We start from the raw sequence: 18306 nt of genomic DNA on the forward strand, positions 1-18306 counted from the left end.
ACAGCAGTGAACAAGGCTGGCAAGGTCATAGGCCTTAAGGAACTGATAGTTCAGTGGAGAATGCTGACCAGGCCTCAAATGTGGACCCTACCATTTACAAATAATGTTACATATTGCTTAATCTTTTTGTGCCTCTGTTTCTTCATTTTAAAATAGAGAATGAAATTACATACTGCTATGATAGAGTGACAGGGATTGACTTTACCTTGCTTTTTTAAATACCTAAAAACATAAAAATATGAAAGAAGTATTTTCTTTCTGGACAATGGGCAGTATAGGATTATGATCCCTGACAGAGGAATTGTACAAGGTAATCTCCACAGTTTTCTCATTCTACTGCTGTGATTCAATTTCCAACTCAGCAAGGAAAGAAGAACCTGAATAGGTCATAGAATTCTTAGAATTCAAGAAAACTGAGGTAGCTAGACTATTCAGGACAAATTACCAGAAAGAGCCACTGGAGATCTGAAAGGGATCTCCTCACATATTTGGTTAGATATTAATTCACAGACACAAGGAATAATATTCCATGAGGCTGGAGAATCACTACAAAGCAGAAGGTCAAACAATTTCCAGAACCTTGTACCTTGGACAAGCCTATAGAGCTGGAAGTTTATGTTCCCACAAGCCAAAGAGGACAAACCTTGTAATAAGTATCATAAAGGCTCAGAAAGTTACCATCTTAGTAATACAACTAAACTAGCCTTGAAGAAATTAGCCCTACAGAAAAAATGGCTCCAGATTCTCTACTCAGGCCTTGTAAGACTCAATCCGACAAAGCTTAATAACCTGTAGAGAAATACAAAAGGAAGAAATCAGCACCCAACAAAGTAAAAGTCACTCTCTACCTATCATCTAATGAAAAAATAACAAGGTATGTGAAAAGGAAAGAAATCAATAACCAGAAGAAAAATCAACCTATAGAAAATGACCCAGGAATGACACAGATAAGAGAGGTAGCATATAAGAATATTACCACATAACACAGATGCTCAAGAATCTAGAGGAACAGAGGAACATGAGACAGAAATGAAAGAAAAAGAATCCAACTGAAATTTCCAAAAATAAAAAAAATACAATAACTGAGGTAAAAATATAGTAAGTGAGATTATCATTATATCAGACACAACAGAAGAATCAGCCAATTTGAAGAAATGGCAATAGAATAAAGCAAAGAGACAAAAAAGACTGAAAACCAGGAAAGAATACAGCATTGGTTACTGATAGGACATTAACAAGTGATCTAACCTATATGTAATTGGAATCCCACAAATAAAAGGAACACAGAAAAAATTTTTGAAGAAATAGTAAAAACTGATCAGAATTGCTGAAATCTATAAATCTGTTGATTCAAGAAACTCAGAATAAACACAGAGTAAACCACATGAAGGCACATTATAAACAAAGTTCTAAAAACCACTGATAAAAAGAAAAATCTTCAAAGCAGTTAGTGGAAAAAGAATATTACAGATAAAAAAATCAAGGCAAGAGGGTAGACAGCATGTCATAAATTATGCAAACCAGAAGACAACAATAGTGCGAAGCACTGAAAAGGAAACTGTCAACCTAGAATTCTATATCATTTAAAAATGAAAGCAGGATACTTTTTCTGATTAAAGCTGACATAATTTGTCACTAGACCTGCCCACAAGAAATGTTACAGAAAAAACTCCATAGAAAAGAAAAATGATACTAGATTGACATAAAAAAGAAAAATGATATTAGATTGAAATTTGGATCTGCACAAAGGAATGAATAGAACCAGGAAGAGCAGATATATGGGTAAACTGAAATACATTTTTACTCATTTTTGAAATCTCTTTAAAATGTTGACTAATGCGAACTGTGCTGTGGGATTAATAAAATACAAAGTGAAATATACAACAACTATATACAAAGACCAAGCCTAGAAAATACAATATATAAGATTTTGTATATTATATACCAAGTAGCATATTATTTGAAGATATATATATATATATATATATATATATATATATATATATCCACACAGCAAAGCACTACAAAATAAAGCACAGCAATATGGCTAATAAGCCAACAAGGGACATAAAAAATGTTCAATACAAAATAAAACAGAAAGGTATACATGGGACACTTATAAAATAAAAAACATCCTTTATAAGAAATACTCTTTGAAAAGTCCTTTTGCCTTTTGGCTCTCTGAGTAGCACCATGGCAGTAGGCAAGAACAAGCACCTTACAAAAGGTGGCCAAAAGGGAGCCAAGAACAAAGTGGGTTGATCCATTTTCTAAAAAAAGACTGGTATGATGTGAGGGCACTGGCTATGTTCAGCGTAAGAGATACTGGGAAAACACTAGTCACTAGAACTCAAGGAACCAAAATTGCATCTTAGTGGCGCAAAGGTCATGTGTTTGAAGTCAGCCTTGCTGATCTGCAGAATGATGCAGTTGCCTTTAGGAAATTCAAATGCTCAGGGCAAAAGCTGCCTGCATGACTAACCTCCATGGCGTGGATCTCACCGTGACAAAGTGTGTTTCACGGCCAAAAAACGGCAGACCATGATCAAAGCTCATGCTGATGTCAAGACAACCAATGGTTATTTGCTTCATTTGTTCTGTGTTGAGTTTACTAAAAATGCAAAATCAGATGCGGAAGACCTGTTACACTCGGCACCAACAAATCCGCCAAATCCAGAAGAAGATGATGGAAATCACGACCTGAGAGGTGCAGACAAATGACTTAAGGAAGTGGTCAATAAACTGATTCCAGACAGCCTTGGGAAAGACATAGAAAAGGCTCTCCATTCTATTTATCCTCTTCATGCTGTCTTTGACAGAAAAGTCAGAGTGCTGAAGAAGCCCAAGTTTGAACTGGGGAAACTCATGGAGCTTCATGGTGAAGGCGGTAGCTCTGGAAAAGCTACTGGGGATGAGACTAGAGCTAAAGTTGAATGTGCTGATGGATACAAACTACCAGTCCAAGAATCTGTTTAAAATCCACATTTTTAATAGTAATAAATAAAATCCTATTTGTGACTTAAAAGGTCCTTTTTAAGAAAAGTAAAAGAACGATAATAGATATGCCAAGAAGATACTGATCAAAACAAAACTACAGTGACTATGTCAGACAAAGTAGACTTTAGAGAAAGGAATATTACTAGGAATAAAAAAATATTTTATAATAAAATTAAAGGGTTGATTCATCAAAATGATATAATGACCCCCAAGACATACACAGTTATAAATAGAGCTTCAAAATACAAAAAACATAATGAAAAGAGAAATGACAACCACAGCCAGAGTTGGAAATGAACATTCTCTCAGTAACTGATAAAGTAGACTGAAGATCAACAGGGTTGTAATGCCACCAACAATTTTGACTTAACTGCATAATCAGAATACTCTAGCCAACAACAGTACAATCTGCATTATCTTCAGATCCCTATAAGTCATCAAGATGAATCATATTCTAGGCTGCAAAACTGGTAATTTATTGTGCCAGAATAAAACCATACAATCTTTGATTGTAGAACTAAACTAGAAATAAAAAGGATACATGCTGAGTTCTCAAAGATTAGGAAAATAAATAATACATTTCTAAATAACTCGAGTTAAAGAAAAAAACCACAAAGGGAATTAAAAACTTTGGACAGAAAAAATGAACTTAAAGCAATATTTAGACAAATATTTATAGCATTAAATAAAAAAGAAAAGTCAAAAAAATGATCTAAGATTCTATCTTCAGAAACTAGTAACATAATTACATAAAGCCAAAGTCAGCAGAAAGAAAAAATATATACAAAGATCAATAAAACAGAAATCACAAAAACAAAGAAATTCCGTAAAACCCAAAGTTCTTTCCTTAAAAAGTTGAGTAAAATTGAAAATTTTCAGGTGTATCAGGAAAGACAAAATCACAGTATCAAATTTAACAGGCTGAGTTTCACTACAGTTTCTAAACACTTAAAAAATGTGAGAGGGCTGGGGCACTGTGAGGCGGCTGTGGGGTCCAATCCGCTATAGGGTGCGAATTACCAAGAACATCATGCCTGTAAGTTTGAAAATCTAGATGAAGTGAAGAAATTCCTTGAAAAACACTAAATACCAGATTTCCAAAATTCATTCAAGGAGAAACAACCAGAATATCTTTATATCTATTAAATAAATTGCACTGCTCCTTGAAAACCTTTTCACGATAGAATTTCACATAGTGATAGCTTCACTAATAAATTCTACCAAACTTTTAAGGCAAGAAATAATAGTACAACTATATAAATTTTTAGTGCAATTCACTATATCAATGGACTAAAAAAGAAGCCCATATGATCATTTCAATAGCAAAATATGATGCTTATGATTAAAAATAAAACAACAAACACCTGTCAGCAAACCTTCTTAACTAGAAAAAAGGCATCTTCAAAAACCTGTAGCTAACATCATTCTTTTGTTTGTTTGTTTGTCTTTGAGATGACATGTAATTCACTGTGTAGCCTGGTCTTGAACTTGTGGCAATCCTCTTGCCTCAGTATCCCAAGTGCTGGGACTACAAGCATGTATCACCTGGCCCAGTGCTAACAACATTCTTAATGGTCTGCTATCGTAGTGTCTGCTTTCACCATTTCCACTCAACAATTTATTCAATATTGTACTCAATGTCCTAGCTGGTACAATAAGACAATCAAATTAAAAGCATATACACTGACACTATAGAAGAACACCACCTTTATTTGTAGACACTCTGCTTGCCTATGTAGCAGTATACATTTCTAGGGACGTTCCACTGATTGCATTACAAAGATTGGACTACAAGCATGTAGAGTGCTTAGAATAGTTCTTGGCACCTAGTAAATGCTCAGCAAACATTCACAATTTTTACTGATTCAAATGATGACAGCACAGAGACCATGCAATGCGTGTCTAGACTGGTTGGAAGAGGGAGTTGTGAGAAACATGTCTGCTTGTTTCTGAGGCAACTGATGCTCACACTCATATGGGGATGGAGGAGGCTCCTATAGGACCGGAAATAAATGAACCTTCACATTTGAATTTACCCTCACAAGTCCTCTGGGACACAAAATCCAATCCTTTAATGGTCTTGAGAAAGAACTGGGAAAGCAGAATTATGTCCATTCCAAGGAGATAGGACTTGAGCTGAGGTCTCCACCCCAGACCACAGCACTTCCCGCTGTACCATCCTTCCTCTTTCCTGACAAGTCAGCACAGTGCTCCCTGATTCAGCAGGGGAACTTGAATTTTCGCAAATCTGGGTGGGCATATTCATGACAAAGCCAGTCCAGAGCACAAATGGGCCTTGAATGTGGGTGGTAGTCTGAGGTACTAAGGATAGGGGACTCCTGGGATTTGATTCCCTCTTTTGTAGTGATGTCCAGCTTGCATATTTGGCAGGTCTGCACAATAAAGTTTCTACAAGATTGCAATATAAAATACCCCAATTCAATCATAGCACATAATCAGTGCCAGTAAATGTGTACCCAGAAACACCAATCTGAATGGAGGCCAGAGGAAATGTAAGTGGCCTATGTCTAGTGAAATGATCATGTACATGAAGATCATTTTATAAACTGTCAAGTACTGTACAAATGCTAGTGTTGATGCTAGCAATTATCTGCAAGGACAATGAAGCCTAAAACAGGGAGATCTGAGCAAACTGTAATTTAGGGGAGTGTAGGAGAAGTGCTGGGCAATGACTTGGAAACTTTTAGAAAAACAGAGTTTAAATGGAAAAATGGAAATGGAGCTTGGGGAGTTTTTGCAGAAGGTATTGAAGACTTACAGGTACTGTGCTAAGTCCTGGAGAGACAGAGATAGAAGACATATCTCCACCACTAACGAGTTCACAGCCTTGTGGGGAGCAAGAAGCCCACAGATTCTTTCCATATGTTATATTGAGACTGGGATAGGGTTGAGCACACAGTGCTTGGCAGGAAGTGGCGGGGAAGCCCAGGATTTGAAGAAGGGCAAAGGAAAGCTGCCACTGAGATCATCAAGGAACAGTGGGTAAAGTAGTTCGAACATGAAACTGAGGTACTGGATGGTGCCCAGATAAAAGAAATAACAAAAAAACTTAATTTCTTTTGTTTCTCAAAGGAACTTTTGTTTCTCAAAGTACTTTCCAAGGCTGGAGACAGGGAATGATAAGCAGAGAGATAAATGATGAGGTAGATTTCTGAGCCATATTGTTTTTCTGTGTATACATTATACCCTCAAAGTTGTGCTGCTAAATGTCACAAGGATTCTCCCATTTTAAATGTGTGCAGTGGCACTGTGAGAGAGAGGTGACTGAGGAAGGGCAAAGAGAGGACCTGCCATGGGATGGCAAAAGAGATGATAGGATCGCATGACAGGAGAGGCTGCTGAGCTGCACTAGCCCCAGAGCTGAAGCTCAGGGCATCTTCTGACTACGAGGTTCTCTTCATTCATTAGCAGAACTCTCTCGAGCACTTACTATGTACATGCCTGGCCCTGGAGTACATTGATAAACTGGATGTACAAGGTCCTTGCTCCCATGGAGCTTACCTTCTCTACTGAACTCCCAGTAGTGCCAGGCACTGTTTAGCTGCAAGGGGATGTGGCAGTAAACAAGAGAAGTACACTAGGCCTTGACATACTGACATTCTAGATGAGGGAGACAGAGTTAAGCAAACAAACAAATGAATTAAGTAAGAGAAATGCAGATAACATTTTTGTGCTAAGTACAGGCTGACTTCAGGCATGGTGTTCAAAGGTGTCCAAGGATGTGACATTCATCTGAGACCTGAATGATAACAAACTCTGTGAAGATCTTGGGGGAGCAAAAGCAACAGCTGGTGCAAAGAGACCAAGACGGGCATGAGCCTTGCATGCCCAGATATTACAAAGAATGCCAGAGGGGCTGAAGCCCTGAGTACATGGTGTAAGATAGGGTAAGAAAAGAGGCAGAGTCTCATCGAGAAGACCTGGAAAGCCATCAAAGAGCTTGGATTTTATTAAAAGTACCTTATTTTGTCTCTTACCAAAGTGGCCCTAATCCAAATTGGATGATGTCCCAAAAGCAGATTAGGCAATTTTACACATTATCAAATATAAAAATATCACAATTTAAAATTTTTCTACTCAAACCTGTGCTGGAATATTGGTCTTACCAAAGGATTAACTGAGCAAAGCTGGCATCATTCCCCAACTCCTCCGTGAGATGGGATCTTTGGACTGTCAGTACTTGAACTGATTTGAAATAGGTGTTTCCTTCTCCTCTGGGCCCCGGGCAGTGTCAGGACAAATTAACACTGCCTTTGAAAGAGCTGGGATGGATGGATGGAGGATGGGGAATATTCCAAGGCTCTCATTAGGAGTTTGAATTATCATAACACCATCCCCTTTCCCACTACTTCTCACTTTTCCTTAGAAACAGGGAACAAAGGACAACTGTTTCCTGAGGCTGCTGGACAAACCCCACCTGATATTCTGAGGAACATGTGGGAGGGGAACCACATCTGGACCCTCCAGTGGTTGCCAAAATGGAGGCTCCGGCTCTCTGCCAATATTCCACCTGGGAAAGGTCAAGACCCTGGACTTGGAACCAACAAGGGCAGTATGTGCCCTTTGGGAGGGCAGGGAATGCAGCCACATGGGTGCTACCTGCACATAAGTCCTGACCCAGAGGGGAGAGGTCATCTTCCCATAGCCTGACCTCACACATTCCTTCAGCATCTCTGGGAAATAATCACACTCCCTGCACTGAAGAAACACAGTCAACAGATTCTGGTTTCCTAGATACGCTAGAGGCTTCTAAAAATAGCCAGGCAATGACAAAGCAAATTGGCATATGGACTGCAAATAATTCCAGTACCAGCTTGCTTGGCAGCACTCGAGCCTCCCAGTGCTGGGCGCTTCCTCCTCTTCCCACCCCTGTTTCTGAAACAGTCTCTTGTTGCTGAACACCTCAGGCCAAGTGTGAGCTGGAGGGGCAATTGGAGACCCATGGTGGGTCCCACCTGAGGCTAGTGTGTTCTGCTGGGATGAAGCTACTCTGGCTTCTCCCACTTCCTTCCTTGTCCATCTACCATGTCCTCTGCCACTCTATACTCCCAGCAAATGTCCACTCCTAGTCAGGCCACCCATCCCTCTGCATGGGACTAGGAATCCTCAAGCAACCAGCTCCTTCCTCCTTTATGACCACAATGGGGCAACTATGACCTTCCTACCTCAGGATCCTCTCTTGATCTGGGACCGAACAGTGTCTGTGACACCTCTTATTTTGACCCAAATCTGCTCCTGGCCTCAGGATGGAGACTCTGAGAAGTGCTTTCCTAACACAGCTCCTCCATCCTCCAATCCCTGCATGTTGAGTGTTGACTCTGCCAGGTTCTGTGCTGGGTGGTGTATCAGCATGAGGATTCCAAAGAGGAAAGAGACAGGTCCACAGCTTTAAAAAGGGTATTTGTGTTGAGGGCAGGGTAACATGCCTTCTAATACCCACTAGCCACTCTACTAAGCTATCACAAACTACCTCATTTGTTTTTCATTCAGTTCCCTCAATGATCCCATAAAGTAGGGATTTTTTTTTGGTGGCACTGGGTTTTTGAACATAGCTGGTAAATTTTGTACCACAGAGCTGGGCTCTTTTTGTATTTTGAGATAGGTCTCCCTAACTTGGTCTCAAACTTGCAATGCTTCTGACTCAGACTTACAAAATAGTTGGGACTATAGGTGTTCACCACACTTGCTAAAGTAGGGATTGTTCTATCATCTTACTGTTTTTCTTACTGTTAACCAATTAAGGAAAGCAGCTTGGAGAACCTGAGTAATTTGTACAAGATTACAGCTGAGGAAAGAGTAGCTGGACTTGCTTTCCACTGGCCTACAGCATAAAGTCCCCTTCACTAAGACACAATATCCCTTCTAACACAGTACTCCCTCAAACTAGAGTCAGGGTAGGCAGGTACCAGACACCCTCTGATGTGAGACTGGGTGGGAAGGATCATTTACAGAGGTGGGGGCAGGTACAAAAGGCCAAGAAGGGGTACAAAGGTGCCCAAAGAGAAGCAGTGGCAGGAAGCTGTGACCATGCCTAAGTCTGAAGAGACAGAGGTGGGATCAGGGAGAATGGGAACAGGGACTGAGGGGCTGCCTGGAAGGAATTCTCCTTATGCTCAGATTTGGGAGCAACAGAGGAAAATAGACCTGGCTTCCTCCAGGCTTCATATCCTCCAGACTCCTGACAGTGCCCCCCACTGGCTGAGTTCAACTGGACCCTAGGCAACAAGGAAGCACTTGTAATGCCATCCAGGACGCAGAGCAGGCTAGGAGGACAGAGAGAGCAAGCAAGATGATCAGTGCCTGAAAGAAATAAGATATGCAAACAGTTCAGCCCAAAGTCACCCTTGATACTTAGAGCTCATTAGCCAGAGCCAAGATAAGGCAGGGAATAGGAGAGCTGAAGGAAGTGTCAAATGCAAGGAGAAGAATGAACAGAAGGACAAGCAAAAAAGGTTGGGAAACAACCAGCTGCAGTCAGAGTCTCTTTGGAAGAAACCCTTAGTCTTGCAAATCATTTCAAAATTAGTAATCCTATGCTATCAATATAGGTACATTAGAACATCACACACATTATCAAAGAGCTCCACGGGACAGTGCTGCCATCCCTATTTCACAGACGAGGAAACTCAGGCAGATGATGGTCCAGGCTCTCTTCCTGCATCAGCTGACTTCCAGCTAAACTCAGTGTGGGAGGCACTGGCAGAAGATGGGAGGCAGGAGAAAGGAGAGGCCAGAATTTTCCCTCTTCCTTCTCTGCTGTGTGTATTTGCCTCCAGATGGGCCACAATACATGCTTTTCTGGCAGACCCTGAGTTGAGGGGTCCTGTAATACAGCCTCCCTGGGAGCAGTGCTTTCTGCTAATCTCTAGTTACTCTCCCTACCCCTAATCTGGTTTCCAGCTATTCCATCATCTGTTTACCATTTCTCTGCATTGAGTTTCCTCTGTTTTAAAAGAGGAGAACGGAGTGATTTCTATTTCCTAAGTTTGAACTTGGATTTTGATATAAGCCCACATACCACATTGTCTAGGCTCACACTGTAATGTGATACAGGTTTCTGAATAAAGGGCTCCTAACCATCTTCATCTACTGCATCTTAAATCAGAAACTGACTAGGTCCTAACTTTTCATTTTACTGAGGGGATTTTACAGAGAGGATGAGTAACTTGTCCAAGTTTACAGAGCTAATTAGTGGCAGAGTAAAACGTTCAGTGAACAAGTCTCTGAACTGTTTCCAGTGACACTTTCCTTTTTGGTACCTGACTTCTTCAAGGGTTTGGATAGGAGGAGTTCCTGCTGCTTTTCATAACTAACTTCCCCTGCTGCACTGAAAGATGTATTCTGGCCTTGCCTTCCCCAGAGATGCTAGGAAGATCAACAGGATAAAACAGGGATCCAAGAATCTGGGGAAGTCATGTGATAATGCCTAAATACAAGGCATTAGCATGCTAGCAATAATAGGGAAATGCAGATGAGCAGACAATGATTTAAAAGAAATGTAGCTGCTGCTGCTACTGCCAAAGCCTCATATGAGTGTTCTTCCCTCAAGACAGCGGGAAAGCTTGCTCTGAGACATTCCTGCTTGATGTGTTAACGTGCAGGAGTGCTTCCAGGTGGGCTTAATTTGTCCAAGATGAACACAAGAGAGGTGAGGCTGTTATGTACCCATGGCCACAGGCAGCATCTTTAATTCATAAGCTGGGTGGCCATGGCAGCAGGAAAGGGAGGAGACTTTAGGAGCTGCCTCCAGTCTCTGCCTTGAATTCAAGGTAGAATTGGGATTCCAACCAGTTCCAGCACAGCTCAGTGGGGCTGTCGTCATGCTGGGTGATATAAGCACCGTAGAAAACACATCAGAAATTACTCCTGTGCTTTCATTTATTCATTCAACAGATGCTTGCCAAGTGCAGTATAGAAGCAAGGGTGAGTTCTTCTGAGTCAGAAATCTAGGTTCGAATGTTGGCACTCTTCTTGTTTGGCTGCATGATTTCAGGAGAAACACAGCTCCCTGTGCCTAATGTTCATCCCTTTAAGTCAAGATAATAACAAAACATTCATGTTTTAGATTGTTAAGAAAATTAATTGAATTAATATTTAGGGACTTGAAACAATGCCTGGCTTATAGGAAGCATACTAAGACCTTGCTACATACACTTTGATTGTGAAGTCAGATCTGAATTTGAGCTCTGTGTTTCGTAGATAGTAGCTGTGCAGATGAGGCAAGTTACTTGGTCTCTCTAAGCCAGTTTCTTCACCTACACAAGAGTAATCCCTGTTTTATATAGTAATTGTAAAAATTCTGTGAGACAGCAATATAGTTATACCTTGGTACTTGACTATTTCAAAACTCATCAAATTTGGTACTTGAATTTTGACATGTAAATTTTGACCTCTTACTGTAGTTTGTTTAGTATTCAATGTGCAAACTAGAACTTGTCAGTATCTATTGCCTCAAGACTTGCTACTCTTTCAAGCCAAAACTGTGTGTACTTGTCATTTTGGTACTCATCACACCACCCAGAACCAACTAACGCTAAGTACTGAGGTAGACTATGTAACTATCCAATAAAGGTCTACTGGGAGCCTCCTCTGTTTTAACAATGACCTACCCTTAAGGCTCATAGCTGAAGGTGAACCAGGCACACACACTCAGGCCTGACCATCACTGCAGGATTTTAGTGCACAATGGATCATCAGTCCTGAGGTCTGGTCCCACATCAGCTATGTCCTCATTAGCTATGTGACCATGAGTAAAATGCCTGACCTCCCTTAATTTCCCCATTAGCAAAATGAAGGGGTTGAAATTTATGGTCCCTGAGATATCTTATATATAGCTCAGCAATCTCAAGAGTCAAGGAACATCCTTCCTAGATTCTCTGGACTCTAGTCCACTCTCAGTTTGAGAGCCAACTTGGCAGAGAGGAGCAGGCACATTCACTCCATGGAGGACCTGGCTCTGCTGTGTCCCACCTGCTTCACACAGCCTATCTTCATGTCCCTAGCTCATGGTGGGCAGCATCCCACTAGGGCTCCTGGGCTCAGGACTATGACACACAGCCATGCAGGATGCAGGAGCCTAGATAGGGCTCAGTCTGGAATGCTGGAGGAAATGTGTGTGTGTGTGACCTTTTCACTGGCATCTTCAGGGTTCTAATCTCTGCGTTACTATTGTAATACATATAAGGGGCAACATATAAGAAATGTATTTCTGTGCTATTAGCTAAGGCAACCTGCATGTTTGTGTAGCAGTGAAAAAAACTGGCCTCCAAGGCTCTGAGCTCCTCAATGGAAGGAGGCACAGCATCTTGGGGTATAGATTGCTGGTAGCCAGGATGGACCCCACACATGACAGAGTAAACAATTCCTCTTTATCTTATTCCTCCGACCCAAAGCAGAAGTATTATTTCCAGTTCCCTGGATAGAGGAGGTTGGGCAGTGGATGCAGGGATGTATTACCACTGGGCAAATGACATGGCTGGATGCCCGTGGACAGGGACCATCAGCAGAACCCTCAACAAGCTTTTCTTTGCACATGAGCAGTTATAAGCAGATGGCTCCAGTGTGGGCACTGGCCAGGAGGGGATGCTCATCACCCTTGGTCACACTCACATCCATTGCACAGACTCCGCCGAGCACCTGCATGCTGGGCACTGAATGGGGGCTGCACAAGAAGTGAAGATTCTTACACGAGCCCCACAGCCTAGAAGGGGAGATTATGGGTATATGATCAGTTACGGTAGTGTGAACAAAATATTATATGAAGCAATAAATTTGTGCTCAGGGACAGAAAAGTCTGGGGAACACAGGCCCTGAAGAATACTCAGTTATAAGTAGCAGAGAGAGGGGCTTTGTTGTGCCAGCACAGACAGATCTAGTTTGCATTTTAGACCCTGGAGTTTATGTTTTGTGGCTGTTCACACACACATGGAAGGCAAGTCACAGGCTGCTGAGAGGCATGGCTGGGCAGAATAATCCCAGCAGGGTGCCCAAAGGCCTTTTGCACTTACAAAATGCATCCTTATCAGGACTTCTGCACCTTTGGGGGGTGAGGCAGGGATGGCCCTGGATGGCCTTTGTTTGGGAGGAGCAGAGGCTGGGGTTGCTGCAGCCCTGGGCTATTTCAGGAAATGATACACTTAAGTTGCAGCCTGACCCACCTTCCCTCAAGACCCAGGCTTCACTGTACCTGATTCTTAATTTCCCTGGAGGAAAAAACATATTGTTTTTGACTCTGACCCTGAGAGGGACAAGGGCATCTTCTTTCCTCACTGTTGTCTGCTCTCTGCAAGTACATCCAGCCTGCAATGGAGCACTTCTGTGACAGGGATCTGCAGAACCAGCCAGGTGTCTTGAGCTGAAGGGTTTTTTTGGCTTGTCTCCACATCTTGGGTCCCCCCCTCCCCCCACATCAAGGAGTCAGCATAAGAAGTCCAGGTGATGCTTTAGAACTCACCTCAAATGCTCTCTTCATCTGTTGTCAGTTGACCAGCAGGGACAGCAGGCAGGGCAAAGAAGGGGCTTATCCGTCCTGCTCTCCACTGCTAGTGTTGCCTGTGCCCTTGTTGGTGCTTTGGTGTGCACTGGTATTCAGTAACCAAGACTTCACACCCTATCAGGTACCGTGGATGTGCTGAGCCAGAGCTGTGGCAAACAAGGTCTCTGCCCTGATACTGTTGACAAGCTTCTTTGGGGGATGAGGCCACTTTTGAACCAGGCAGTTGAGTCATATGCTGGTGTTGAAAGCGAAGGCAGGAGGGCCCACTGACCCAAAGGGAGCTGACCGCACAGCAGAGGATCCCAGGTACGCCACACAACTCTCCTCTAACTAGTCAGTTGGCTATGACACTAGAGGGAGCGCCTGTGTCCTGGGAGTCACTACTGCATTTTTGATAACACAGCAGACAAAGGAGTGCTGGTGCTAAGCACGATGCATGGTTAGCTTGTTTAATCCTTACACCACTATTACTATTTCCATTGTCGAATCAGGCACTGAGAGGTACAGGACTTGCCCAGAGTCACTCAGCTCATACGTACTCCAGGAATACTGTAAAACTTTTGAGAATGCGTGCTTACCTACTGCATCATACTCAATTTCCTCCTTGAGGAAACTGAGTATTTCCTCAACTTTGGAAACAGCACAGTTTTTGTTTTTTTTTGTTTTTTGTTTTTTTTTTTTTTTTACAAATAAGAGTTTTAGGAGCTAACAGGGAAGGTTCTAGAGTCTCACACTAGAAGACCTACATCTTATGTGTGACACTGGAAAATCTCTCCCTGAGTCTCAGCTGCTTCATCTGTGAAATGGCATAAGAACATCTGACTTAAAAGTGGAAAACACGTTATATAATTAGCAGTGTCTTTCTTTGATAAACACCTCCAAAATATTATCATCTTACAAATGTGTTGTCTTGGCCTTAAATAGGTGATCTGGTCAATATTTAATTCCTAGTTAGGTAATGTAGGACAGGTCATTTCATACTTTTGTTTTTCTACCTGAGAACAATGGGAATGTGGTCTAACGCATTTCCTGAGCTAACCTGGATGTGCAGTAGGGAGAAGATGGCTGCTGGATTTCACCACAGAAAAGTCACAAGTTCGGCATTCACACACATGCATTTGCAGAGTATGAAGTTTGTGACCTTTTAGTACTTTCTTGGGCCAGGTGGTTTTTCTCTACCCTCACCCAGTTCTTATTTCTCCTTCCCGCTTAATTTTTTTCCATAGCACTTACTAAGTGACATATTGTACAGTTTATTAACTGTAAACTCCAACAAGGCAGGATCTTGCCTGTCTTTGTCACTGTGGTGGGTTAAAAACTGGTGGTCAATTTAACCACTAGTTGAACTGAATCAGCACGGTGCTAAGCATGGATGGCCCATCTGTCGCCAGCATCAAAAGGAGATCTGGAGAGGAACAGTGGCGTTGTGGGTTCTACTAAGTATTGTTGTTGCTTGGAGCTATTTGCTCTCCTGGAGGAGCTTGTCATGCTAGCTTCCTTGATATGAACTCAGCCATTATCATTGGAGGAGCTTAGGACCTTGTCACTGAGAATGGCTGCGGTTTACTTCAGGAGAGCTTTGGTCCTTACTTTGAGCATTGCTACCTGACTCTGGAGGGGAAGATGTATGCTATTCAGTCTCCAGGAGAAGCTTGTCACTCTGGCTTCCTGATATGAATGAGACTGTTCTCATCATCAGAGGAGCTTGGAACCTCATTGTCACTGAGGATGGCTGTGGTATTTTTTGAGCATCACTTCTTGGCTCCAGCGCAGAACCCTCAACCTACTGGCACAGATCCGTCACCCCGTTGGCATAGATTTTTTTGTTTCCACCACTGATCATCAGGCCTTCTCAACACAGATCCATGCAACAGACTTGCATGAGTCATTGTTGTGGGCTCTAGGCCTCCAGGTGGACTCATGGCGGGCACTGTCATGGACTCTAGGTCTTCAGCTGGACTCATGCAGGATACTGCTGTGGGATCCAGGCCCTCAGCTGGATTTCCTTGGGTCTTTAGTGTGTGCATAGATTTCCTGCACTTCTTGTATGTGACTGTGGGTGACTATCATAAATAGTACTATGAATTATGTGTCCGATATGTAATTGTTTTCCTTATAAATGCTGACTACAACAGTCACTATTGAATCCCTTGCTCCTAGAATAGGGCATGGCATAGAAGTAAATAAGCACAATGTAAATATAAATGTGTACTGAAGGAAGGAACAAGTTAGTGAATGAATGAATGAGAGGCATCAAAGCCTCCTGTCCTCCCTCTCAACCAACGCCCCCAAATCTGCCTTCTGTCACTCTCTCCCCTTTCTCTGCTGCTAAGTTGCAGAGAAACAAGATGATTAGCTTCACAAGACACCAGATGTTTACAGAAAAGTCCACAACAATGGCTATCAAAAGGCTTTATTTAGCACTGACTGTGTACACGGCAGAGGGCTAAGCAGTTTATGTGTATTAACTACACAAACTCACAGTCTAGTTGCTTCCAATGTACAGGGTAGAACACTGAGGCACAGAATAGCCAGTGGTACAGGGAATGCAACCCCATCAGCCTGGTCCCAGAACTGCCCCCCTGACTCCTTGTTCTGCATGCTTACAAATGCTGGCTGCACTCCCCGGTGGCTTTTTCCCTTCCTCCCATTGCTTCTCAGCTGAGAGCAGCTCACCAAAAGCACTCCAGTTATTCTGTTCACTCTTTCGACAGATGTGTGGAGGGCTTCAGTGTGCCAGGTGCTGCTCTAACAGAGGGAGGGGGTCTTTCTGCCTTGCACATGGGCACACCCATTGGTGCTCCACTGGTATCTTCTTGTCACAGCTAATGTTGGAGGAAAGCCTAAGTGGCTTCAGACTCTGGCACTGGAAATTGGGGTAGGTTGGCTAATGGAGTCTGGCCCTGATGTCACTGGCAAAAGTGACCAGTCTTCCCATAAGGGATAAAGGATGGGCATCCAGAGGCATTTTATTAGTTATTCTTTCCTATTCATACTCCTCTTACCCAGTTCTAGTAGCCTGCTTCCTCCCCACTGATCACAAAATGCTTTCTTTGCCTAATTATTATATACACTAATTATTTCCATTTACATGCCTAGCTTACCATTTATGCCTAATTATTGTGCAGCTCTGAAACAATTATGCATACTATTAAGGATGTATCAGGGTAACTGTGCAGTAAATTTTACTTAAATTCTATACCAAATGATTCATCCCGACAGTTTGTGGATCCTGTGGTATAAGAGCTCCCACAACTGAGGTGGGAGGTGGTTTAGGGTGGGTCACCCTCCCCTGACTCTATGATGCATAAGTATAGCTGTAGCAGCCGAGATTGTATCAGCCACAATTTATTGAGAAACTATTATGTGTCTTATGTATACTTTTAAGCACTCATATGCAATCTGAACTTCATGACCATCCTACCAAGCTACCATTTATCGAGCAGTTATGTGACTTATCCTATTAAAGCTTTTATGGCATTTGAATGTCATGATCAACCTATCATTAATGATGAGGCATGTGAGCCAGAGAAGGCAGCGCACACTTGCGATTACAAGTACTTTGGGAGGCTGAGGCAGCTCTGTCTCAGAAGGAAGGAAGGAAGGAAGAAGTAAAAGGAAGAAAAATGGGAAAGAAAGGGAAAAAGGGGGAGAGAGAGAGAGAAGGAGGGAAGAAGGAAGGCAAGGAGGGAGAGAGGAGAGGCATGTGAGGCACAATGATTAAGTAACTCAGCCATGGTCATCTGGCTGGAAGGTAGCAGGTCTGGCACTCAAATTCAGGTGGCTGTGTCCCTTGAGTATGACCTCTTTGCCACCTCACAGGAGCCTGCCCCATGGAAGGCATGAAGTAAGCCCTAGGGAGTCCATCCTGTTCACTCCTAAAAAGGAAACTGAGGCCAGAGTGGAGAAGGGGCTCGCCCATGCCCACCAGCTGGGCTCGGCCAGACCTGCAGCAGCTCCAGGCCTGCTAGTGCTTGGCTTTCCCTTAAACTCCAGGAGGAAGCTGCCTGGGGAACACAGAAGCCCCTCTGTACTCTGCCTTGGACTCTGACTGACACTGTAATGGCACACACCCACCAAATGCAGGAGCCTCAGCCTGGTCAAGAACGGAGTTTGCTCTAATTCTTGAGCGTTGACCTGCTTTATGAAGTGTTCCCTCTGCAAAATGCCCGGGCTCCTCATACTCTGTCCTTTCTTTTCTAAATATGCATCTCTTTTCATTCCTTCACTTATCTTCCCTCAAAAGGCAAAGACCAGTTAGTATCTGGGTACTTACTGTAGGTTGATTATTATGTTTAGTGCTGTATTTCTATTTTGCCACAATACCTCTGTGAAATAGAAACTATCGTTATCTCCCCATTTTCCAGCTCTAAGGCCCAAAGTGGCCAAACGATGTGCCCAAAGTCACATGGCTGATGATGTGCACAATTCAGGGCCTAGTGTACCTGGTTCCAGAGCCGGTTCTCTTAGGCCAATTCTCACAGTGTAATCAGTATCTTTTTCTCCCTCCCTCCTTTCTTTCTCCTTTTCAATTTTTTGGCAGTCCTAGAGGGACCCAGGACCTCACATACACTAGGGATGTGCTACACCTCTACCCCTCTTTATTTTATTCTGAGATGAAGTCTTGCTAAACTGCCCAAGCTGGCCTCAAAATTGCAATTCTCCTACCTCAGCCTCCCAAGTAGCTGCAATCATAGGTGTGTGCCACTGCGCCTGGCTATCTTCTTTCTTGGTATCAACCTCCTTTCCAGGTTGTCCTTGCATTGTTTTCTTTACTGGGCAGCCACAATATA

At 42.7% G+C, this 18306-nt stretch overlaps 1 protein-coding gene and 1 pseudogene across 2 annotated transcripts in view; one reads left to right on the plus strand and one right to left on the minus strand.

Moving 5' to 3' along the window:
• The window catches only part of Kcnd3 (potassium voltage-gated channel subfamily D member 3), a 209392-nt gene that overhangs the window by 133756 nt on the left and 57330 nt on the right, over positions 1-18306 (minus strand). The gene's annotated exons all lie outside the window — the stretch shown is intronic.
• On the plus strand, positions 2194-2512 carry LOC100714443 (small ribosomal subunit protein eS1-like; annotated as a pseudogene).

The sequence above is a fragment of the Cavia porcellus genome, unplaced genomic scaffold, assembly GCF_034190915.1.
Source record: "Cavia porcellus strain 051 isolate PalLab524CR breed Dunkin Hartley unplaced genomic scaffold, mCavPor4.1 scaffold_1, whole genome shotgun sequence".
NCBI classification, from domain to species: domain Eukaryota; kingdom Metazoa; phylum Chordata; class Mammalia; order Rodentia; family Caviidae; genus Cavia; species Cavia porcellus.